We start from the raw sequence: 27,338 nt of genomic DNA on the forward strand, positions 1-27,338 counted from the left end.
AGCCAGGAGGGTGAACTGAGAAAGGAGCTGTAAAGGTTGAGGACGCCTCCATCCTGCGGTTAGGGTACTATTATTTGCTGCAACGTGAGCAGAAATCAGAGAAAGTGTTTTTGGAAGACTTAAAGCTCCTGAAAGCAACTTTTTTTGGGTTTTAATGGACACTTTGAAGCCACATCTGGGTCACATTCATGGGGACCTTGGCTACCTCTGCTTCATCCTTTGCGAAAAGGGATGTGTCCAAACCCTGTTGGGAACCAGCTGTGCTTACACGTGGCCCGTCGCATCCCTGAGCCCTTCCGAATAAATCCACGTCTGCACTTGGAAACAGGCTGGTTTTAAAGGGTTGTGTGTGTGGGCCATGCAGTAAAAGCCTGCGTGTGGCCTTTCTCCATAACGTCGTTTAGACAATGTCGTCTCTCTTGAAAAGAGAAGCCTGGTGCCTCTCTTTGTGCCCCAAACCAGCGTGAACTGTCCTGTAAATCAGAGATCCCAGTTGAAGACTGTTTTCAACTAAATAGTAGGCAGACGGGAATATTTTTTGATCATCATAACCCCACTGTAGTACCACCATCCCTCCCAAGTATTTTCTCTTGGTCTACAAGCCACTAGGACGGGAGGCCCTCTGTCTTTTTAATTAAACTGGTCAGGGTTTGTTGTGTTTGGCAAACCCGCGTTGGTGTTTGTGCTTCCTCTGGCTTTCATTTCGCTTTACGACCACGCTTTGAACCATGACCCCCTGCCTTTTCCTCCCCCGCAGGGAAATTTCCAGACATTGTTGGGCAGTAGTGTTGTCTTAAAGTTTATTCAATTTGTCACTCTTGTATGAGCAATATATAGTTGTTTTTGCATATTTCCTACACATTTATTTATTTGAATTTGTTAATAACCATTGGTTTTTACACATTTGCTCGCTATTACACTCCAATACACCAGCAGTGAATTTTTAGCAGAATGAAAACAATGGTTGTTCTATTTTCTAAAAGAGGTTATTTTATCCGGTCCTTAAGGGACAAACAACTTACTTTGTCCGCGTCCACCTTCAAAGAGGACAAAAACAACCTTAGAACGTTTGATCCTTGAGATCTTGAGATGTGTTTGACATTTATTTTGACACCCTTCTGGTGTCATGTTTTATATGCGATGATGAAAAGCTTTTTTTACCGAAACCACAAAGAAGTTGGGATATTAAAGGGGAACATTATCACCAGACCTATGTAAGCGTCAATATATACCTTGATGTTGCAGAAAAAAGACTATATATTTTTTTAACCGATTTCCGAACTCTATATGGGTGAATTTTGGCGAATTAAACGCCTTTCTATTATTCGCTCTCGGAGTGATGACGTCACAATGTGACGTCACATCGGGAAGCAATCCGCCATTTTCTAAAACACATTACAAACACCGAGTCAAATCAGCTCTGTTATTTTCCGTTTTTTCGACTGTTTTCCGTACCTTGGAGACATCATGCCTCGTCGGTGTGTTGTCGGAGGGTGTAACAACACGAACCGGGACGGATTCAAGTTGCATCAGTGGCCCAAAGATGCGAAAGTGGCAAGAAATTGGACGTTTGTTCCGCACACTTTACCGACGAAAGCTATGCTACGACAGAGATGGCAAGAATGTGTGGATATCCTGCGACACTCAAAGCAGATGCATTTCCAACTGGACTGGACAGATCAGCTTTCAGGAAAAGAGAGCGGATGAGGGTATGTCTACAGAATATATTAATTGATGAAAACTGGGCTGTCTGCACTCTCAAAGTGCATGTTGTTGCCAATTGTATTTCATATGCTGTAAACCTAGTTCATAGTTGTTAGTTTCCTTTCATGCCAAACAAACACATACCAATCGTTGGTTAGAAGGCGATCGCCGAATTCGTCCTCGTTTTCTCCCGTGTCGCTGGCTGTCGTGTCGTTTTCGTCGGTTTCGCTTGCATACGGTTCAAACCGATATGTCTCAATAGCTTCAGTTTCTTCTTCAATTTCGTTTTCGCTACCTGCCTCCACACTACAACCATCCGTTTCAATACATGCATAATCTGTTGAATCGCTTAAGCAGCTGAAATCCGAGTCTAAATCCGAGCTAATGTCGCTATACCTTGCTGTTCTATGCGCCATGTTTGTTTGTATTGGCATCACTGTGTGACGTCACAGGAAAATGGACGGGTGTATATAACGATGGTTAAAATCAGGCACTTTGAAGCTTTTTTTTAGGGATATTGTGTGATGGGTAAAATTTTGAAAAAAACTTAGAAAAATAAAATAAGCCACTGGGAACTGATTTTTAATGGTTTTAACCCTTCTGAAATTGTGATAATGTTCCCCTTTAAAGCACGCGATAATCTGACAGAAGCTGTTATTTTTATTTTATATATTAAATTAATTTTGTTACTTTATTACTCATTTGGTTTAGGGGTAGCTAATAGCTATGCTCGCTGCTAACCTAGCTTGAAACAACAGACGAAATACATTCTTAGTGAAGTTTAAAAAGTGTACATGGAACCGCAATACAGCAGAAAGTAAGCAGTTTTTAATACGTTTATAAGGGTTAGTGAGAGGATAATATAACAACTATTGGCGTGTCAGCATCGTCACAGTCAGTACACATGTAAGCGAGTCATGGGCGGATCTATTTTATAAAATGGTGTCGATACCAAGGGTTGTATCACCATATGATCACAAATAGAGTAAATAGATTGATATTTTCATTTTCTCAAAAATATTTTTTATATTTTTGTTGTGTGTATTTAGGGAATAAATCCCTGCACACAGTATAACTTTTTAAGGCAGCAATGATTCAAAAGAGTAATAGTAGTGTTTGATTTTTTTAAATTATTGTGTACTATATTTTGCTCAAACAATTACATGTAATAAAAGACAATAAGGAACTAGTTTTTAATATTGTGTTGATATTGTTAAACTGTCAGTAGCAATTACCATAAATGTAAAAATGTACAGTCATTACGTGTGATTGGTATTTACCGATCTTACTCATGAATGAATGAACGGAATCGGCGGCATAAATCTCTGATCGTAACATCCTTACTGTTAATGCCGATGTTTTGTGACGTGATTACAAAATCTGGTTAGTTGCGTATATTGACCACACCCGTCATTTTATAGAAATTGCATAAGTTTTGAACTGAAGGGTCAAAAGTTCTTGCCCTGAAGAAATCCAGTGGAAAATCCCGTAGTTCCACTTTTTCGACCCCAACCGCAATTTAAAGAAAAGGGTGACTATCAGTGCTCCAGTTGAGGATCGGACAGATTGGGAATGGGTGTTGTGGGTTTTCTGAGGGGCGAGTTGCCGGTTAGTGTTGCGGCTGCTCGCTCTGTGACTCCTCCTTAATTACAGCTCTGCTCTCGCAATGCAAGGCCAGGCTTGCTTTCACTTTGCATCTGAAATCTCGCTCATTGACGCAGGCATCGACAAAACAATGATGTCCGTTTTAGTGTGATTACATCATAGTTTTTGTTGCTATTGAGAAGCCATTGTCCAACTGTTCAATGAGTAGCCCATTAAGTTTTCATTAAATGTCACCTTAGGTTGTTTTTTTAAGTATCTTAAGTAAAATGTCAATAATCCTCAGACAAGGGGATGGGTCAAATGCAGAGGACAAATTTCACCACACCTAGTGTGTGTGACAATCATTGGAAAGAAACAACGGTTGCAGCGCTCTGATATAAACAAGTTGGGCCGCTGAGAGAAATGTTTACAGGCGTCAACCTAGCGTTTCTTCTGCAAAGGGATATTTTTGGTAGTCCATAATTACAAAGAAGAGAGCAGCTTTGCTTCACCACAGCTCACACTCCCCACACCACTAGAAGCCCAGCCCCCTTATATATAAAAGAGGTTTTTGCAAGGCACATACTGCAGAGTATGTTTGAAGAACTATACATTGCAACATAGCACCCCCACCAAGCATTTTAGGTCACTGATTTTTCATTCTGACCACTTGTGAGCCTCGGGACCTTTTTATTTCATACGGACATTGCTTTCATTTGAAGTGCACGAACACATGTTCCCTCCCTTCAACATGATAGCAGCCAATTTTCATGCTTGGATGCAGATCAGAAGCGTGTTTTCTGTGCAGCAGCTCGTTTTTAATCCCCAAGTTATTACGATGTATATGCTTTCATATTTATCGCAGTAATCAAGCTGTTGATGCTTTGTGTATTTTGCAACTAAAAAGAGACAAGGGGAGCGGGGCGACTGCTTACACGCACGCGCGCACACACACACACACACACACACACACACACACACACACACACACACGGAAGAAAGCACAGACCGAGAGCCTCGCTACTCGCTAGTGGGTATTACCGCAAAGTAACAAAAATGAAGAGGAAACAGAATGATTCGAAAGCCAAATATTCAGTTGTGGGAATATTTCAGCTTTATATTAGATGGGCAATGTGAGCCCATCAACACATACGACCGAGCGTGATTGCCGTAATCAAGCAACAACAACAAAAAGACAACCCAACCTTGTTTTTCCAACTGGGAAACAAAACGCACTTTAAGGTGTTCAATCATTATTTAAGTAAAATGTTTCCTTACAGAAAGGAGAGTCCATTTTATTTTTTTGGTTTATTCATTTAGGATAACTAAAAGTTATTTACCTTCCAGTTACAGTACAAGAACAAAGTAATGAAATAAAAGTGTATCCATCCATCCATTTTCTACCGCTTATTCCCTTTGGGGTTGCGGGAGCCTATCTCAGCTACAATCGGGCGGAAGGCGGGGTGCACCCTGGACAAGTCGCCACCTCATCGCAGGGCCAACACAGATAGACAGGCAACATTCTCACTCACATCCACACACTAGGGCCAACTTAGTGTTGCCAATCAACTTATCCCCAGGTGCATGTCTTTGGTAGTGGGAGGAAGCCGTAGTACCCGGAGGGAACCCACGCAGTCACGGGGAGGACATGCAAACTCCACACAGAAAGATCCCGAGCCTGGGATTGAACCCAAGACTACTCAGGACATTCGTATTGTGAGGCAGATGCACTAACCCCTCTGCATAAGTGTATATCCTTTTTAAATGGTTACTTGCATTATTATGTTATGATTGCATTACATTACGATCACTGTATAGTGTTTATGGGTTATTTCTTCAGTTTAAAATCATATTTTTAGACAAAAGCTCTGAGTCTGTCTGCATGAAGCCAAATATTTTTGAAAGTAAATGATTGCAAATTCTTTTAATGTGCGGCAAGTTGAGACAAGAATATGTTGATTGACAGTCTAAAAGTAACATGTCTTCCTTCACTCATTAGTTTTGCATTTTTATGCATTTATATGTATAAGATATAATATGTATATATTTTCTCAAAAATGTGCAGCCTTGACGGAACAAGCACATGTGTGTTAAAGTTTGAGCAAGGTTGTTTAAAAACAAAAAACAAAACATGGCCATCATCAAGCTAAAACATATTTCCAGCGGCGTAGGCACAGGACTAAATTACCTCCCCCAGGATGTTTTGTATTTGCTGGCGTTTGTTTGTCCGTCTGTTCTTTAGTCAGTTTGCAACATAGCTTAAAAGTTATAAGCGGATTTTGATGAAACGTTCTGGATTTGTTCAAAATGTGTTAAGGAACAAGTTATTCGATTTTGGGGGTGATCAGCATCTTCTTGTGTGCCCCTCAGCACTGCCATTTTGTGCCTCGTTGGGATGTCTGTATTACATGACAGTACTTGTCTTCCAAGGCATTTAATAGTAATTAGGGCTGGGTGATATATCGAGTCTTTAAGATATATCGATATCTTTTTAAACAAGATATGAATTAAGAAAATATCGTAATGTCGATATAATTTATTTGACGTTAAAATGACCAAACGCCGCTTATTTGTTGTGTTCCTTGTTCTCCCCTGCAAAACTGTATCAGATATTAAACCCCTCCCCTTCCTCCCAAGAGGTGCTTGCACGTATAAGAACATCCATGATTGGTTGGTTGTTTACTATGATGAGTCATGATTGGTTGAGATTTTGGTAAAACATTAGGGACAGGCCAATCAGAGGCAAGATAGGGCGGGTCGTCGAGCCAGGAAGGGATATCACAACAGACATCCCAAAAGACGACGAGAGAGTCGTAGAAGAGAAGAGGGAATATTCAAGCGGGCGATTTATATATTAAAAAACTAGTGGAAGATGGCAGAGGGATTCTCTTCTTTAAATGTTTCTTTTAGCGATGTCGACCACGTCCAGGAAACCCACAATGCGTCTACTTGGCCACAATTGGACAATTGTATGCGTCTGGATAAAACATTGATTTGAATTGTTTACCATGTAAGCCCAAATCAAAACTGTTCTCGAGTTTCGCACGAGAAATGCTGCCAAAAATGAATGCCGAAGTGAGGAAGATCATAGCCGCACAATTAAGTAAAGTCACTTACTTGGGGCTTACCAGAACCATACGTGTGTGACAGTCCATCACATCGTCGACTGGGAATTAAAAAGTGCTTGCCTGCAAATATATTTTTTCTTGACTAACTGGGTTAATAAAAGTGCCACTGACTGTTTACTGTACAGGTGTCATTCTCTTCAATTTCAGTGAATCTCGCTCAAAAATGAATATCTCTAAATGTATACTTTCACCGGAAAATATATCGAGATATATATATATATATCGAATATCGAGTTTAAGTAAAAATATATCAAGATATACTTTTTCGTCCATATCGCCCAGCCAAAAACATGCACCTGGGGATAGGTTAATTGGCAACAATAAATTGGCCCTAGTGTGTGAATGTGAGTGTGATTGTTGTCTGTCTATCTGTGTTGGTCCTGTGACGAGGTGGCGACTTGTCCAGGGTGTACGCCGCCTTCCGCCCGATTGTAGCTGAGATAGGGCCCCCCCCCCCGCAACCCCGAAAGGGATAAGCGGTAGAAAATGGATGGATGGATGGATGGATGGATCGCCCAGCCCTAATAGTAATAATTAATTAGATTTGCTAGGCACCCAAAGCACCTTAACATGTCCAAAATTAAAACACCTCCTTTCATAGTGGACATTAGAGGTCCAGTGTGTGCTGACCATATATATGTAGGTCACGAGGCTAAAACAATAGCACAAGCTGTCATGTGATCCCCCCGCCCCACAACCACCAGCGTAGCTATTGTCCTCCCATTACTCTTAGTGTGATTGGCAAAAATGGCGCCGTGGCTATTGTATATTACCAGACAACATAGTCTATCAAATATGAGCCTGTCCCTGATCAAGGAGTGTCAGTGTAAGAGGAAAAGTGGATGACAAAAACATCTGCTCACAGAAGTTTGCCAGCAACAGTGGGGACACCCACACCGTGAGAAGACTGTGCCCTTTATCTCTCTCCACCCCATCCCCCTGCACTATTCCAAACATGTGGGCCACGCTGTTGGTAGCGTGAATCAGGCTACCTCAGCACTTCAGGATGGGAGAGGAAGGAAAGCCATGGCGCAAGGGGAGGACCGGACCCTGACTCTTGACTGGCTGGAAAACAATAGGCACATGACAGCTCATGTGGAAACACTCCCACTGACATGTTGGATGGGAGAAAATCAGCCCTGCAAACGGAGTCAGTGGAGCAAAGTAGGCAAAATGGGGGTGGAGAGGCTGGCGTGTTCAGGAAGAAGCTGAGGATGTGTGTCAGCACGCGCAGGAAGTTTTCTTGCTATGCTTGTGTGGTTGCGTAAGTCCAGGGTGTTTTCAGGTGTGCTTGTTGAAGCTTGTCAAGGGTTCGTACTCTTGTAACAAACTGAAGGGGGAGGAGGCTCACCTGCGGGATAGAATGATCACTCAATGGGGGTCAGTGAGGTTAAAGCATGGACTTCTTAAGGGTCGCATATTTTGCTATTTTACAAGAGGTGTTGCGGTACCCACAATAGTGTATTGGAGGAAGTGTGTTGATGTTGGAATTTAGACAGTGGTTTTAGTCAGCCTTAATGAGAACACTGCGTTTTTTGTGTGTCTGTAGCTTTAATGCTAATGAGTTGTTTGTCCAGGTTTCTCTCCCTGTGTGCGTGTGTTTGCACGCGCCTGCTTTTGTGTACCTAATCCATGTTTTTCAATCAATGATCAATCAATGTTTATTTATATAGCCCTAAATCACAAGTGTCTCAAAGGGCTGCACCAGCCACAACGACATCCTCGGTACAGAGCCCACATAAGGGCAAGGAAAAACTCACCCCAGTGGGACGTTGATGTGAATGACTATGAGGGGAGACCGAATGCAATGGATGTCGAGTGGGTCTGACATAATATTGTGTCCATAGTGGATCCAACATAATAGTAAGAGTCCAGTCCATAGTGGGGCCAGCAGGAAACCATCACGAGCGGAGAAGGGTCAGCAACGCAGAGATGTTCCCAACCGATGCACAGGCGAGCGGTCCACCCCTTGTCCCGACTGTGGACAGCCAGCACTTCATCCATGGCCACCGGACCTGTGTCCCCCCTCGACAAGGGAGAGGGGAGAGCAGAGGAGAAAGGAAAAAAAACAGCAGATCAACTGGTCCAAAAAAGGGGGGCTATTTAAAGGCTAGAGTATACAAATGAGTTTTAAGATGGGACTTAAATGCTTCTACTGAGGTAGCATCTCTAACTGTTACCGGGAGGGCATTCCATAGTACTGGAGCCCGAATAGAAAACGCTCTATAGCCCGCAGACTTTTTTTGGGCTCTGGGAATCACTAATAAGCCGGAGTTCTTTGAACGCAGATTTCTTGCCGCGACATATGGTACAATACAATCGGCAAGATAGGCTGGAGCTAGACCGTGTTTTTAATAAACATTGTAACTCTACACGTCTACAATGTAGTAGATGATACACATGGCATCCAGAAAGTTTTCACCACGCTTCATTTTTTCCACATGTTATGTTACAGCCTTATTCCAAAATAGAATAAGTTCATTTTTGTCCTCAAAATTCTACAGACTATATAATGACATTGGGAGAAGTTAATTTTATTATTTTTGCAAATGTATTAAAAATAAAATATCACATGTACATGAGTATTCACAGCCTTTGATCAATACTTTGTTGATGCACCTTTGCTCGGTTAGCCTATTAGCTGGAGAAAAACAATACCTCAAACTTACAGCTCCAACGTCAACTGTGACTAACAGATAGAGACGATTCGATTCCGGTTCTTGGGGTGACGATTCTATTCAGAATTGATTTTCGATTAAACGCGATTTTCGATTCAAATTGTTTTTTTGCAATATTATTTTGTATAAAAACTATAATAAAACCCTTTAAAAACAGGTTTAAAAAGCTACTTTTGGCCGCTAACGTATGACATATATGCACAATGAGCCTAATAACCTAAAACAACTTGGAAAAAGTCTAACTTTTTATTTATAATTAGTTCTGGTAAATTATGAATAAATTCAGAAACTGAATAAATAACATTCACAATTTATTATAGAACCGCCAATAATTGATGGTTGGCAAGGCTGAGCTGCAGGCTTAATTGTATGATGTGTAGCGAAGCCTGTCTGCTTTCAGAAATGCCGCAAACAAATCAGGAACATGATGGCTATTCTTCACGTTTGGTGCTCATAATCTTTAGGTACACATAGCTGTAAAATCCTTATTAAAAAAATCACTTTTGTTTGGTAAGGCATATTTTATCCATCCTTTAAATTGTAATTCTTAGCTTTTCATGAGAACAGTAAGAAAGTTTTAGTCTATTAACTCTTTGCAGATGAACAGTATTGTATGAATTGTGCAAAGATTCCCACACATGAGTCCAAGACGTCATGGCTACACTCCATGCATTATTATAAATGTCACGGCCAGGTGTCTAAATATTTGTGTCCTTTCGAACATGAAGGAACAACAAATGACAGATCTCTTTGAACTCTTTGACGATAATATTTCCTCTGGCTCTGCACGAATCAGAAGTTGCAGTGTGGTAATATGTTTTTGTTATTAGAATAATAACTCCCCCCATCATGTGCTAAATGTCTCCAGATGCTGCCTCTTATAGCGCTGAACTGCTCTTTTCCCCCAGCCTGCATGATGTAAAGTGCAGGTCCTAGGTCACCACGGTGCGATTTAAAACTGCCAGTCGTGATCCGTCTTGAGGAATAGTAGTTACTAGCATGACATCATAGCGTGGCAACGAGTTGGCAACAACAATGGAGGACACGCAAGTTCATTGACACGTGGTTGAGAAAAAGGTAGTTTAGATTTGATGAGTCAACCAATCAAGAAAAAGGACATTAGTGTGTTTGGCTCTGCCCTTTTTGGTACCAGACTACACTGCACTGGTTGGTTTACTAAAAAGCAGGCCCAATGTTGGATGGTGCAAGTATTTTGGTAAACATTATCTGTATCTATTCACCTGTGTTGAAGGAAATGACTCATTTGTTTAATGTGAAACTGTTTGCCTTATCTCTTAGCATGTACCGCTGCATTCCTGGTGTGTGTGTGTTTGTGTGTGTGAGGTCATAATCCCATTTGTCTGCTTGTTGTCCGTCAACCGCAGCCTGTAAAAGATTAGAAAGTGACCCCAGGGCGACTTAAAAGAGAACAAACATCTCTAGTATGACTCGAGTGATAGCTGGCTATATTTAGCAGATATTGAGACAGCGAAAGACGTCAGCGGGTTCACTGAATCGGGCGTCATGTGTTTCCCGTTCATCCACCCTTTGCAGAAACCGCCCGCTTTTTTTATTTTTTATTCCCCTATGTGTATGTTTAATTTCACTATCTCTCGCCATGGCAACTCAAGTGACACACCGTTGCTACAGTACAAAGTTGTTACTGCTTTGCTGTAAACCTTCTTCAAATAAATGTCTTCCCACTTCTAAAGCAGAGCAGCGACTTTGTTCTAAAGCAAAAAAAAAAAGCAGCAAAAAGCCTTAAAGCCATGTTGTGTTTTTTGTTTATTAAAAAAAACATAGCCGTCTGCCACTAATTAGTTGCTCAACTGAAATAGTGTTCTGTTAAAAGATGCTCAGTGTGCTATTACCCATGATTGTTAGAATATCCAGTATCTGACAAGTGAGCATAGAAAGTAAACATGGGTACACTTTAGAGTAGTCAGTGTACAGCAAGGGTGTCAAACGTACGGCCCACAGGCCCGCAAACAGGTTCAATCCGGCCCACGGCCCGCAAGATGAGTTTGCTAAGTATATAAATGAGCGAAAATGTGTTTAATGAGATAAACTGCTGTTCTAAATGTCTTCACTGAGTGTTGCAATGACAATTCAAGTGTAACCCATGTCACACATGACACTGTTTAAAGATGATGTGTCAGCTACCCTTAAACGCCCTCTGAATTGGCTGCCGCTGCTCTGGGAAAAAGAAGAATTCAGCGCAGGTGCAAGCAATCAGCTGTTCCTGTTGTGGCTGGCAGCAGATGGCGACAGACTGATGCGATAGCGATGCTAAATACTTTCTTTCATTGTGAATGATCCACTCAACAGATAAAATAAAATGATAAGATGCAAAAACTAAAATCAACATGACCATCATCTTTGTAGTTAGAGTTCCGTGCAGAGCTCGCAAATAGTTTGATGCGCACCCTGAACTCCATTGTAAAAATGTGTTTCTGCCTTTGTTTATATTTTATTTTATGCTTAAGTCTACAATGTTCACATTGGTTACGTTTGTAGTTATGTTGCCTTGATGTCAGCTATGGTGCCATTTTAATAAAAATAGTTGTGTTTATAATGTAATTGTAATATGTGAATGATGATAAATGAATGTGTGTGGCAGTGGATGTCACCAAAGTGGCGGTTTGAGGAAACACTGTTGCTTTTCGTAACACATTTTTGATGGCGAACTTCCAACATGAGAATGCCAAACAGGATGTGCTTAAAATTGAATGCCTTTGTAAATAAACTGAGACAAATTTTTAAGTTCATTCTGTTCTTCATGGTGTCTTTAAAACTGCACCTTTTTTTTTTTTTTTTTTTTTTTTTTTTTACAGAATTTTAAACTAATGTAAAGGGTTTTGCCAAGAGGGTTATTTGTAAATGTACATTTTCAGATTGTGCTTGTTTTATTTTTGGCTAAAGTAAAACAAAGAAAACACTGTGAAATTGTCCCTATTTTTAAGTTATTATGCTGTGGTTTTAGCAATCCAGCCCACGTGGGAATAGATGTTCCTCCATGCGGCCCCTGAGCTAAAATGAGTTTGACACCCCTGGTGTACAGCTTGTATCGCAGTATAGATTTACGGTCAACATTAGTGTGAGCACCATTGTCATCTGGCAGTGACTTAATCCTCTTGGGCACACCTGTCAAACTCATAGACCGTCGGTTGAAGTGCCTCGCCACATCATTTTTGTAGCCTGAGAAAGGTTTTCTGGTGTACTTTCAATTTTAACCAAAAAATGTACTCTGTGCAATTGCATATTTTGTGCACTTGAGCATTATCTGATCATGCAAAAATATGTTCTGAGCATTTTTTGGGGGGTTATCAAAAATAAATATCGTGCTGTAGAGTGCACCAGTATTTAAGCCGCACCCACCAAATTTTAGAAGCAATAAATATGTTTAGCCGCACCGGACTATCAACTATACTGGTAGGAAATATTTTTTAATGTTTATTTACATACCTTAATTGTTTTCAAACTGTGTATGGAACACTGAAGTAAAACGGCTGATTAAACAAAACAGAAGTCATTGTCATAGACCCACTAGTTGCGAAAGCTAGCTCTCCAATCAGCTAAACAGACTCAATAACTCCACGGTGACGTTTTGGTAAATTTACAAAAACTGAAACAATACTAACACAGACACTTGTAAGAAACGTATCAGCATATTGGTTAATTTTAACAGCACTAGCTTGATTACATTACAACAGCTCGTACAATATGCATGAAAACACTCTTACAGACGTCACACAAGGGACGGTTTAGTAATTGAATGAATTGATTTAGTTATAATGTAAAACTTACAAATGCTGCTTGGACTAATGAATTAAGAATCCTTTCGAGCAGAAATGCTATGTACAAATACTTCTGGTTCAAGGAACGAAACAGGAAATACATTGTCAACCCGCAGCACCTGCAGTAAATGAATATGTCCAAAAGATGGCGCCATAGGACAAACAATAACACACCTTTTCAGTGTCCCTGTCGGTGTAATATGAAAACTATTTGTTGAATACAAAACATTATGGCCGTTAGCAACAAAAAAACTATAAATTATTCACACCGTTTTATAAGCCGCACTGTTCAAGGCGGTCAAAGTACGGTAGTAGCTTATAGTGTGGAAATTAAGGTATTTGATTAAGGGCTTGTCACTTTGATTACAAAGCAAGTTATACGTCAATCCGTAAAGTATACATATAATATTCAAAAACAGTTGCCTATGCAAATTGTATAAATAGGCCATTAAACATTTATAAAGATCCACTGCTACAAACTTCCCCCTGAGGGGAACTATAATTGTGACATGGCCCTCAATAAAAATTAATTTGACACCCCTTCTCTTTGGCATGGAATTGAGCAGAACTGCACAGGTTGTTACTGGAATCCTTTTCTACTCTTCCATGATTCACTAGTGGACGTTAGACACATTTTCCTTCCTTTCACCTTCACCACCTTAAAGCCAATGTAAATTAGGCAAGGCATGTTTATTTATAGAGCACAAGTCGTACACAAGGCAACTCAAAGTGCTGTACAGAAAATTAAAAGAAGGCAAAACTAAAACTAAAATAATCATACGAGTAACCATAATTTCAATTATAAACATAAAAAAAAATCATCATAACAGATATTGTAATTCAAATTAAAATCAAAGAGTGTCGATAAAATACTTTCAGTTGTCATGCACAATTAAATAAGAGTATTTTCAGCCAGGATTTGAACATTACCAACGCTGAGGACTGGTGCTCATAATCTTTAGGAATACTTTTCCAGATTTTAGGAGCATAAAACTGAAACACAGCCTCACCATGTTTAGTTCTGACTCTCGGCACCAGCAGGAGACTACTCCTTGAAGTTCTCATAGCCTGAGATGGTTTATATGTCTTTATCATGTCAGAGATATACTTTGGCACAAGACCATAAAAATACTTGTACTCAAGCAAACCTGTTTTAAAGTCTATTCTCTGAGCAAAAGGAAGCCAGTGCAATGACCTCAGCACTGGACTAATATGGTCATATTTCCTGGTTCCAGTCAGGACTCGAGCAGCAGCATTTTGGATGCACTTCCGCTAGCATCAAACTAGCGCATTGTGGAAAATTAGAGCCTTACTTTTATGTTTCACCATCGTTTTTCAGGGATACTTGCTTCATTGGAATTGAAACATTACCTTGAGGCAGTTTGGCTGAGTGCTGCTTGAGTGATTGTTTCTTTGTCAAGTGTTTTAGGTGTTGTTTAGCTTGCAACCAAATGTGACATCACCAAAATATGGCAACGTTTGATTTTATGTGAATTGATACGTGGTAGTAATGCGGTAGGAGCCCTATAAAAGTATCAAATTCTGCACCCACCCCTAAACTGTACGCTGACTACACTAAGTATATCCAAGTAAAAATGCCTGCAGTGTGTGTATTACTGGGGTTGTTTGCATATTCGGTCCCTTGATGCTCAACTTTTCTTAGCTTTCAAGTCCAAGGCCTTCCTAAATGTTTCACTGTGGCTTTTGTTTATAACTCCACATTGGGGGTGAGTGGCGAGTGTAACGCTGCAGGCTTCTACCTGCGGACCAGATGGTGGCACAGTCTTTGTGCATGCAGCTAAGACGGACAACATGTGTGGAAGAGGACTGTTTGATAATATAATTATTCCTATTGAAGGATGCAAGGGATGCTTTGATGTTTCAACTTTAACACTCCCTTCTTGCTATCCCCTTCCCTTTTTAAACGCCGTCCTCCTGTCCTTAACCTTGTGATTAGGCCATCATGTCGGCGCATATTAATTACACAGAGGGCGACACCTGCAGAGAAACATACACTCCCTCCCCAGCCCTGCGTGCAGATTGAGGCAGTCCCGGTTTAAATCATCCCAGATGTGGTCAGATCCTTGTGTGCCTGCCGCCGGAATATTTGCAGGGAGTTGAGGAGGTGCGGCAGGGGTGCGGCACAAAGTGAAGGCGAGGAAGGGGCTTTTATCAGCAAGAAAACCTGTTTTACCTCATTCTCCCACTGAGATTCTTCTACCTGATTAACTAGATTTTTAAACTGTTTGACATATTTGCTTCCTTATCGACAAAAGCACAGTCATTACGTGTACTTTTAAAAACGTTTTGATCTCTTTAGAACTCATCCTATCTTTTTTAAACATGTCAGAACGGTGTAAGCCTGAGGTGCAGAACTAAACACATAATATAATGAAGTACTGTGACTCCAGCTAAATGATTGTTGTTGACATTTGAAGTCCGCCTAGCGACACTCCTGCTGCTAAAAAACACTCTTAAATAACAAGGTGCTAATTTGTCAATCAAGAGAACTTCAATCCATTCACTTTGCATCAGTTTCTAGACTCTTAAGACCATGTCTACACTATGTCGTTTAACCCCTTAAACGAATAATTATTTAGCCCAAGCCTCATTTCAGCCACACTAAACCAGCGTTTAAGGTTACCCTCCTCAAACAAATTTTTACACGGGTAAGTGTGCCGTGTATTTCTTGAATCTCCGACACTTAGCTTTGTATGGACTCATTGATCGTTTACAAACTGAGTTCGGAGAGGAAGTGACGCCAGAAAGACCGCGCCTCAGCCAGCTTCATAAGAAAGCGGTTTCGTAACTCGGAGCTACCCACTGGAAATATGAAGGCGAGTCATCCAGACATGCCCGTGTTTCTCCTTCCGTCTGTACCGACGTTTGTGGAAATCACACATGAATACCTTAAGAGAAAGCGATTGCAGCTATTTGGGATACAACACTTCTCAGATGGCAAGAGAACTTTCAAACGTCAGCTGTGATTCTACTAAGCCAAAAACTTTGTCCATTTGTCGAAGGAGAGACAACGAGAATGCGAGCTCCCATGGATGTGATAAAAAAGGTAGCGTGTGCTTTGTATTACCTGGTCGTCGAGGGAAAACAGGGAATGCATTTGGACTGGCAAAGCAGACTATATCAGTTATTGTCCGCCATGTATGTCGCGGACTCTACGTTAAGGTCCAGAGTATATAAAGTCGCCAACAATGAATGAACAATGAAGGTGAAGGCAAAAGAGTGAGGAGTGTCCTGACCAGATATCTAGATCCCTAGTTTGATTGATGTAAAATGTTCTTTATCACATTGTTTACGTGTCTAATAAAGATTTTATACATTTTTGATGGCTCAGGTGTGATCAATAGGGCCCCACAGCACACTCCAGTTAATTGAAATACCACAACACTGGATATTGTTACATTTAAGGACTTGCACACAAAGCAACACTGGAGATGACTATGACGTGTGAATTTTCCGCGCATACGTACTAGGTTGCGTTGTGCCGGCGGACGGAGGGGGCGGGAGTCTTAAACGGTGGCGTTGTGTGTAGACACGGATAAGGTTAGGTGGGATTTACCCTGGATAACCTTATCCGACTTAGTGTAAACGGGGCCTTAGACACAGGTCAGAGCAAAATAGGAATATTGGCCAGACAGCTTGGCACCCCCATGCCATGAACAGGAACCCAGGAATCCAGCTTTGAACAGACGTCTTGTTCCAAATCATCCCACATTTTTTTCCATTTTCATTAGCATTATGTTGCTTGAACATGTACTTTGACTTCCTGTTTGAAATGTCTTCCAAATTCTGTTTAGGCAACATACTCTTACTTGCTTCTCATGCTGGTCTTTAACTACATGTTACATAAGATTTCAACCTACACTTGCAATAGGGAGGCTAGCACATCCCAGGAAGAACCCATCGAAAGCTGGAAAACTAAAGGACCACAGGGTTCCCCCTTAATGTAATTGATTATGGCGGCTCACCACAGCAAAATGTCAGCCACCACACTTTAGGAATCAGGGTTTTTTTAATATGGGAAAACAAAGTAAAGTACAGAAGACACCAAAAGTCTGACACTTTTTAATTCAAATCTCAAATCTTTTTCAATATGATGCCACAAGCTTGGGCAGTTTTAACCATTCCTCTTTGCCCATTCCTCCTTGCATCACCTCAAGCTCCATCAGGTTTAATGGGAAGCGTTGGTTTTCATTCAGGATTGTTCGCATGCTTTTTAAGATGTTGGTGGGTGTGAAATTGTTTACCATGAATTAATGCTGATTCAGCATTTTGTTTCTTACTGCTGCTGTCTTGTGCAATATACTTGTTGATAAATGACCGAAATACCAAAACAAATGGTGAAAGAGAGCTCCGTTTCTCATTAACTCCAACGCATTTTAAAAGTTCACAAATGGACTGTTTTAAAGTAGCATTTGTGGTAAACTGCACTACATCGCATGTGTGTTCTGACCTCAGTCCGACCTTGCTCCCAGGTACATTCCTCACGTTTCATAGTCAAGTGTGTGATAATTCTACAACATATGACATTCCTCTCGTGTTTAGTCTTCAGGGACACACCTGTCAATAACCGCAGTCAATCTTCTCATATTGGCAGTGACGCAGTTTGGTTTGTGTGGATTATACATTATTTTGTTTCGTTTTTTTTTCTCTTCATGAAAACCACCTACGTTTATCAGACCAGTCCAAATTTCCATCCAAGTCCTCCCTCAAAGAATCTGAAAAATGTTGCCTTTTTGCTCTGTCTGGCCGTCTTTTTCCATGTTAACGCTCGCTGGATGTGCCTTGGCAGCCATCCTGCTCTAAACACACAGATTGCCTTCCCGGGCCGTCTCCGATGTGGACGAGGGGAGATGTCCAAAACCTCCCTTTTTTTATTTGAAGCAAGGTGGGTACTTGCTTAGTGGGCCTTTATAGCGATGGAATGCAGTTTCAGGGAGAGAAACCAAAGAATCTTTGCCGTTTGGCTCCTTTTTCCGTGCTGTAGATGGCAAAAGCAGCAGTTTGTCATCTAACCCTGCGAGGAAAGGGCAGCACAAAAGACTTCTGAATTCGATTTAAGGATATACTCAACTCAACACTGAAGGGGGAACAAATTTAGCTTTGCGGGGACGATTCTCCGCATTACGTTCCGTTTGTCACATTGTGTGTTCACCCAGGTGTGTGTGTGTGTGTAAGGGGGGGTGTTCAGGAATGAAACCCACAGCAGCCAGTGACCTCATGCTTGCACTATTCGCTAGTGTGCCTCCTTATCCCCCACTTTTTTCTCCAGCGATTATGGGCTCTTCTGTCACCAAGCCCTTTGTCACGCCATCATGTGGGGGGCGGGCAGTGTCAGAAGGGTTGTTAAGGTGTAGGAATGTGACTTGAAATTAATTAATAGGCTGAAGTGTGAGCGTACAGTCTGGACGTCTAAGTCTGCTGTAAAAGATGAATGTAGTATAACGTTTGAGTTGTGCACCGAAATAATACAATTTTGCTTTTATGTAATAAAGGGCTTAATGTTTGAAAATTCCTCACCAAGGCTGCAGTTTGGGTGAAAATAGTGGGGATTTGCTGTGGCTGTAGGAAAACTCCTGATATTTTTTTAAATGAATGGTCAGCATTTAGCATCTTAATTTACCTTTGCACACTGCAAAACAGAGCTGACAAAATGTAAGATAAAGACCAGATTTTAGAAACAAATATGTGATAAGACATCCTAAATTAAGATGTGTATATCTAGAAATTAGCAGGACTTTTAAGAGAGAAATAAGTATTTTATTCTGAAAACGAACATGTTGAAACTGACATGCGGAGTAAGCACTCTTCATTCTCTAGCTAGTGTGTGTGTGACAATCATTGGTACTTTAACTTTAACTTTAACAGGTGACTTTTCAAATGATGCTACATATTAGCAGTAATGCTACTTTTTATAGCAACGCTTTCGCCCCACACTTGACAAATTACGGTTGTCTGTTCGACATATTCCCACTTGAAGCCAAACCACCGCCAGACGATGGACCCCCTGCTGTTTTTTGGGGGAATTAATTATTCCTTCATTTGTTACCAGATTCGCACCTTCTTTCTCTCGTATTACCGCTAGCATCACAGCTAACGTTAGCCATGCTGCTACCTCTCATGCGAGGGCGTATACGTACAGTATGTGACGTATGTCGCAACAGTATGTGACGTGTGTAGAAGCTGCGCTTGTCTGTCTGTGAGAAGGAGAGACAGGAAAGAGCGAGGAGAGCCTGTAGTGTACCGTATTTTCCGCACTATAAGGCGCACCGGATTATTAGCCGCACCTTCTATGAATTACATATTTCATAATTTTGTCCACCAATAAGCCGCCCCGGACTATAAGCCGCGCCTACGCTGCGCTAAAGTGAATGTCAAAAAAACGCTGCGCTAAAGTGAATGTCAAAAAAACAGTCAGATAGTTCAGTCAAACTTTAATAATATATTGAAAACCAGCGTTCTAACAACTCTGTCCCAAAATGTACAAATGTGCAATCACAAACATAGTAAAATTCAAAATGGTGTAGAGCAATAGCAACATACCGGTAATGTTGCTCGAACGTTAATGTCACAACACACAACACACAAAATAAACATAGCGCTCACTTTCTGAAGTTATTCTTCATTCGTACCGGTAAATCCTTCGAATTCTTCGTCTTCGGTGTCCGAATTGAAAAGTTGCGCAAGCGTGGCTTCCAAAATGGCCGGCTCCGTCTCTTCGAAATCATCGGATTCAGTGTCGCTGTTGTTGTGCAGCAGTTCTGTGAATCCTGCCTTCCGGAAAGCTCGGACCACAGTTGTGACAGAAATATCTGCCCAGGCATTTACAATCCACTGGCAGATGTTGGCGTATGTCGTCCGGCGTTGTCTGCCCGTCTTAGTGAAGGTGTGTTCGCCTTCGGTCATCCATTTTTCCCACGCAGTTCGCAGTCGTGATTTGAATGCCCTGTTGACACCAATATCCAGCGGTTGGAGTTCTTTGGTTAATCCACCCGGAATGACGGCGAGTGTTGTATTTGTGTGCTTCACTTGTTTTTTGACACCATCTGTGATGTGGGCGCGCATAGAGTCGTATATCAACATGGACGGAGCAGCGTGAAAAAAGCCACCCGGCCGCTTCGCGTAAACTTCCCTTAACCACTCGCTCATCTTTTCTTCATCCATCCATCCCTTCGAGTTAGCTTTTATGATGACACCGGCTGGAAAGGTCTCTTTTGGCAAGGTCTTCCTTTTGAATATGACCATGGGAGGAAGTTTCTGGCCATTAGCATGGCAAGCTAGAACCACAGTGAAGGACGACTTTTCATTCCCAGTGGTGCGAATATTCACCGTACGTGCTCCCGTTGTATCAACAGTGCGGTTCACAGGAATATCAAAAGTCAGTGGAACCTCGTCCATGTTGATAATGTTCTCTGGCCGGATCTTTTTTTCCGCTATCTTCTTTTTACAATATGCACGGAAAGTAGCCAGCTTTTCTTTAAAGTCGTTAGGCAGTTGCTGTGAAACAGTGGTCCGTGTGCGGATGGAGAGATTGCGTCTTTTCATAAACCGAAAACACCAAGAAGCACCACCTTTAAAATCATCCAGGTGAAGTTCGCTTGCTAGCGTTGTTGCCTTCATTCGAATAGTGATGGTGCTGACACTTCTGCTTGCTGCTCTCTGCTCAACAACCCACTGTTCGAGTTCGTCCTCCAACTGTTGCCATCGTGCTTTGTTCCCTCGGAAGCTCTGTTTTGTCTTCTTTACCTGGCGCAGGTCATCTTCTTGCTTCCTCCACCTACGCACCATTGATTCATTTATGTTATATTCTCTTGCTGCTGCTCTATTTCCGTGTTCTTCGGCATGACTTATTGCCTTAAGTTTAAATTCTGCGTTATAAGCGTGTCGTTTAGTAGGAGCCATTTTGTAGTCTGGTCTTTACAGATGTAGACAAACAAAGGAAATGAAACGAAATATCCGCGCGCTTCTTTTTCTTCCGGGGGCGGGCGGTAGCGCTTCCTGTTCTATGGGGGCGGGTGCTTACCTTGGCGGTTGCTTGCGTAGAAGAAGAAGCACTTCCTGTTCTACCGGGAAAAAAGATGGCGGCTGTTTACCGACGTTGCGAGATCGAAACTTTATGAAAATTAATCGTAATAAAGCGCACCGGGTTATAAGGCGCACTGTCATCTTTTGAGAAAAATTGTGGTTTTTAGGTGCGCCTTATAGTGCGGAAAATACGGTAATGTCCGCAGCTAAAAGCAACTGCGTGAGAACGTATACTCGATATCACGATATAGTCATTTTCTATATATCGACAAACCCGCGATATATCGCGCATATTGATATATCGCCCAGCCCTACGTCGAAGCTATTTTATTTGGTACATGAGGTAATGATAAGTGTGACCAGAGATACGTGTAGACTGCAAGATAACCCCAGTAAACAACACCAAAACTTGAAATGTTCCATTGAGAACACAGCGCTCAAACATCTGTCAAAATGTTTTAGTACGACTTTGATAAGTTATGAAGCTGCACCCCTTGATGGATTGTCGCAGCATTATGGCTATTGTAGTCAGACATGCTGTCCTTCAACATACTAGTCTTATTATGGTCTGTGTATAAGGACCGCAAAATGGCACCTATTAGCAGACATATTATCTGGCGTTTTATTTTGCAATATTATGCAAAACCAACTTTTCTCACTTTCTGGTACTTGCTGATGGCTATTTGGGATCTGCATAAGTCCTGAAAATTTGCGCCCGTCCGCCATTGTAGTCCGTGATGACACCGTTGTCGACAAGCTTATTCTTTTTCTCTTATCTTCTTGTTATGGGGCAGTCATCCTCCGCTGTTGCCATTTTTTATATAAAGTAGCGTAATGTTTGAACTTATATCTCGCTATGGAAGTGCTTAAAACTAGCGGTGCAGTGGGTCTACATAATTCACCCCCAGAACTTTAGTTATTCAAGAGTTCCGGTCGGATGTTTTTTCACGAGACACATTTCCGGTGTTGTTGTTGCACTTGTGAGCCACGGATGAGGAGATGCTGCTTCGTTATTGATTTAAGTAAAGTCTGAATGTCATTAAAACGGTTAGCTCCAACTTTTGACACTTCTTCCACCCCCGTCCTTGCACGCTACACCGCTACAACAAAGATGACGGGGAGAAGACGCTGTCGAAGGTGAGCAATGTAAATAAGAGCGCCCACAAAACGGCGTATCTTGAAGAGACGGTCAGTAAGCGACTTGAAGATGGTCTGTAAAACATAATCCATGCAACATTTTGACCAAAGAACAATCTTTACATGTTTTGTAAAACACAAGGAAGTGTTTTAAATTTTGAAAAAAAATCATAACATGACCCCTTTTTAATACGCCTTTTAATCCAGTGCGCCTTTTGTATGAAAATAGACCTGAATGGACCCTCTCATCGGCAGTTCGCCTTATAATCTGGTGCGCCCTATGGACCGAAAAATACGGTGCTATCATGACAGACTTTGAGACACAACGACGACTCTTTCGGGACAAATGATGATCCAGAACCTTATATTTTTTAACCTGAATATGCAGACTATAAACTAATAATTGTATAAGTTGGGTGCTAAGAAGATCCAACTGTAATGAAACAATAAACATCATGTAGCACCATTGCTAAGTGCTAAACAAGAAATACAAACTACGAACATATTAAAACAATCACTTACTGTACAATGTCCGCTCTCACTGGGATATCGACTGATGAAATGTTTATATCTTTCAGCACAAAACTTGTAATCCCCGTTCAGATGATAATAATAATAAGAAGAAGAACTGTGATTTATATAGCGCTTTTCTAAGTACCCAAAGTCGTTTTACATGTAGAACCCATCAATCATTCACACCTGGTGGTGGTAAGCTACTTTCATAGCCACCGCTGCCCTGGGGTAGACTGACGGAAGCGTGGCTGCAATATGCGCCAACGGCCCCTCCGACCACCACCTATCATTCATCATTCAATTCACCGGTGTGAGTGGCACCGGGGGCAAAGGGTGAAGTGTCCCGCCCAAGGACACAATGGCAGTGATTTGTGGATGGTAAGAGGCGGGGAGCGAACCTGCAACCCTCAGGTTTCTGGCACGGTTGCTCTACCCACTACGCCATGCCGCCCCAATGATCATCATCATTCTCACTCCTCAGCTTAAAAAATATATAAATAATAAAAGTTGTGAGTGAACAATCATATACCGTATTTTCCGCACTATTAGCCGCACCTAAAAACCACAAATTTACTCAAAAGCTGACAGTGCGGCTTATAACCCGGTGCGCTTTATATATGGATTAATATTAAGATTCATTTTCATAAAGTTTAGGTCTCGCAACTACGGTAAACAGCCGCCATCTTTTTTCCCCGTAGAAGAGGAAGCGCTTCTTCTTCTACGGCGCAAGCAACCGCCAAGGTAAGCACCCGCCCCCATAGAAGAGGAAGCGCTTCTTCTTCTACTGTAAGCAACCACCCGCCCCCGTAGAAGAAGAAGAAGCGCGCGGATATTACGTTTCATTTCCTTTGTGTGTTTACATCTGTAAAGACCACAAAATGGCTCCTACTAAGCGACAGGTTTCCGGTTCATGAAAAGACGCAATCTCTCCATCCGCACACGGACTACTATTTCACAGCAACTGCCTAAAGACTTTCAAGAAAAGCTGGCTACTTTTCGTGCATATTGTAAAAACAAGATAGCTGAAAAAAAGATCCGGCCAGAGAACATTATCAACATGGACGAGGTTCCACTGACTTTTGATATTCCTGTGAACCGCACTGTGGATACAACGGGAGCACGTACGGTGAATATTCGCACCACAGGGAATGAGAAGTCATCCTTCACTGTGGTTCTAGCTTGCCATGCTAATGGCCAGAAACTTCCACCCATGGTGATATTCAAAAGGAAGACCTTGCCAAAAGAGACCTTTCCAGCCGGCGTCATCATAAAAGCTAACTCGAAGGGATGGATGGATGAAGAAAAGATGAGCGAGTGGTTAAGGGAAGTTTACGCGAAGAGGCCGGGTGGCTTTTTTCACGCAGCTCCGTCCATGTTGATATACGACTCCATGCGCGCCCACATCACGCTGGTTTTTAATATATTATTAAAGTTTGACTGACCTATCTGACTGTTTTTTTGACATTCCCTTTAGTGCAGTTAGATGCGGCTTATAACACGGGGCGGCTTATAGGTGGACAAAGTTTTGAAATATGCCGTTCATTGAAGGCGCGGCTTATAACCCAGGGCGGCTTATGGTGCGGAAAATACGGTAGTTGTCTTCGTGGGTGATGCAGCAGCTCACCGGTTCAATAGGTCAAGAGCTGCAGTAGTCACCTCTGTGAACTATGCGAGTGTTACTAAAAGTAGTTCCTTTGCGTCAGCTCTTATTAAAACAATGTTGCTAATACTCAATATTCAGGTAACAGCATTTAAATGGAGTATTATTGGCGTTTTGTTTTTTTTAAATTTCAAGGGCTCCCATTAGCTACATTGTTAGCCACCCCTTGCTAGAGTTTATTTGCAATTTAGAATAAACAAAAAAGAGAGATACAGTATGTGTTGTCTCCAATAGGGATTGTAAACAATACAATAAAATTCCGCCCCAAAACATGCAGTTCCGTGAGCCTAGAAATGTATTCCATTTTAAATGCAAACCATGTACCGTATTTTTTGGAGTATAATCGCACCGGAGTATAAGTCGCACCTGCCGAAAATGCATAATAAAGGAGGAAAAGAACATAAGTCGCACTGGAGCCCGGCCAAACTATGACAAAAACTGCGACTTATAGTCAGAACAATACGGTAATAGTATTCGCTTGCTAGATGTTAAAATGGGGGGGTGCTCAAGTACATAAGAGCCAAAACAAACAGCATTTGTATTTTGACGTGTACACATACGATTACGCATTACTTAGCACATTTTCCAACACGGCACATTTTTCTTCTGCAGCAAGCATAGTTTTTTGTTTAGTGTGATGCTGTTCCACTCCAGTCCTATAGGTGGCTGTAATGTACATTTTGATTTGAGAATGTTTTGTAGTTTATTTAATCCTACGAAGTAATGAACAATCATCCCCACAAAACCTCTTGCTTTTCGTGCTTGGCATAGGTATGAACATGCTCCCCTACGGGTGAGATGCGTGAAATGCCCCAACTGACCCTTTAGTGGTAGTTGCGCCCCTGCAATGTTACGTACTACACTATCGCTCGTGTTTGTTTGGATTGTGCACACATCTGGTTCCCACTGAAAACATGTGTTTTTGTTTTGGCTCAGGATGTTGGTGTCCGAGTGTGTGAAGGTCTGCCAGGAGCAAGTGTGCACCGGGGCGGCTCTAATGTTTGATCATAAAACCTTTTTTGTGTGTCTTTTATTGCGGCGGCGGAGGAGAAGGCGGGGGCTGGGGGGTATTTTGGTTAACGAGGCGGCCAGGTCCAGTAGAACGCAGCCAAGCTAGTAAGCTAAATAGAAAAGTGGCTTCCTGTGTTTCATCGTGTGACACTACTGGGCTTGCTGGCCTTATGTTAGTTAGCCTGTTGCTTCGGGGGCTTCAACCTGTTCATTTTAATCTACATTCCTGGGAGGCAGGCAGGGGAGTCACATGCTCACATGGAGGCGGTCTCTTCACCTCTGACCTTTCCCTGCTGGCCTTACATTGGGTTGCAGGGAAACCTATTTGGGGGTGGGGGGGGGGGTTTGTGTGTGTGTGTTTGTGTGTGCGTGTAAGTGTATGTGTGTGTATATATGTATATATATATATATATGTATATATATATTAGGGCTGCAACTAACGATTAATTTGATAATCGATTAATCTGTCAATTATTACTTCGATTAATAATCGGATAAAAGAGACAAACTACATTTCTATCCTTTCCAGTATTTTATTGAAAAATCTGGCATACTGGCACCATGTTCTGGACATTGGGGATGCAGCATACAGCAATAATAACACAGAAATGTAACTCATTAGATCAGAACTGAATCAGATATTGTACATATTTCTGTTGTGAATAATAAAGGATTCATTTTAGGCTGCCTCTGAATAATAGCATGAAATATTCCAGCACCTTCATAACGTTTAGTTATACTAAAGCGTCACTCAAATCTGAATATATGTATATAGCTTTATCGGGCCTGGCTACATTGATCCATTATGAAACCAACCTGAGATATTTCTGTCTGTTACGTTTATTTTGAAATTGGTAACCGTGCGTTTTCTCTCTCAAAACGGAGTCAAATGTGCCGGAGACACATTATAAGCCCCGCGTTGCAACAAAGGCATAACGTTAACGTTACTCATGAATGCTTGTTGCCTCTATGGACTTAAAAAGTTACGTACTGTGAGTTCTTCCCTTCATCCATGGCTCCAACATGTTTCCTTTTCAGGTGCTCCTGAAGCAATGTTGTACTTCTGTGCCATTTTGCAGGAAACGGTCTTCTTTGAAGTCTTTAAAGTAAAGTGTTCCCACACTTTTGACGACTTAGGTTGTACACTTTTCTCCATTGAAGCAATAACCTTAAGATGTTTCTCCGCTGAACTATCTGTACTGTTTTCCTGCACCATTTTTCGAATGTTTCCGCAAAGGAGACGGCGTCGTCACGTGAGCTGCACATGACACATCATTGGGTAGCTTACCTCCACCTCATGAGACGTAGCCTCAGCGCCGCCCTGGCGCTGTTTTGTACTGTTTTTGATTATTGTTTCTCAGCTGTTTGTCAATGTTGCAGTTTATAAAAAAATAATAAAAAAAGCTTTTGCGCATGCTCATAGCATAGTTCCAACGAATCGATGACTAAATTAATCGCCAACTATTTTGATAATCGATTTAATCGATTAGTTGTTGCAGCCCTAATATATATATGTGTGTGTGTGTGTGTGTGGGTGTGTGGGTGTATATATAAAGTTAAAGTACCAATGATTGTCACACACACACTAGGTGTGGTGAAATTTGTCCTCTGCATTTGACCCATCTCCTTGTTCACCCCCTGGGAGGTGAGGGGAGCAGTGGGCAGCATAGGTAGCCGCTCCCCGGTATCATTTTTGGTGATTTAACCCCCAATTCCAACCCTTGATGCTGAGTGCCAAGGAAGGAGGTAATGGGTCCCATTTTTATAGTCTTTGGTATGACTCGGCCGGGGTTTGAACTCACAACCTACCGATCTCAGGGCGGACACTCTAACCATATGTGTGTGTGTGTGTGTGTGTGTGTGTGTGTATATATATATATATATATATATATATATATATATATATATATATATGTATATGTGTGTGTGTGTGTACAGCTCTGGTAATGGGTACATTCGCACCCAACTGCACAAATGTACTTCAAAATGTAACAATCAAAATAAATGACTTTTTTTTGGTTTATTAGGGCATGCATATATAATATGCATTAGTTTGACCATTTAAAATCAACAATAATAAAAA

At 41.5% G+C, this 27,338-nt stretch overlaps 1 protein-coding gene across 2 annotated transcripts in view; it reads left to right on the forward strand.

Moving 5' to 3' along the window:
* pard6gb (par-6 family cell polarity regulator gamma b) overlaps positions 1–27,338 on the forward strand; it is a 62,831-nt gene that overhangs the window by 25,685 nt on the left and 9,808 nt on the right. The window lies entirely within an intron of this gene.

This window comes from Nerophis lumbriciformis, linkage group LG11 (genome assembly GCF_033978685.3).
Source record: "Nerophis lumbriciformis linkage group LG11, RoL_Nlum_v2.1, whole genome shotgun sequence".
In the NCBI taxonomy this organism is placed as follows: Eukaryota; Metazoa; Chordata; class Actinopteri; order Syngnathiformes; family Syngnathidae; genus Nerophis; species Nerophis lumbriciformis.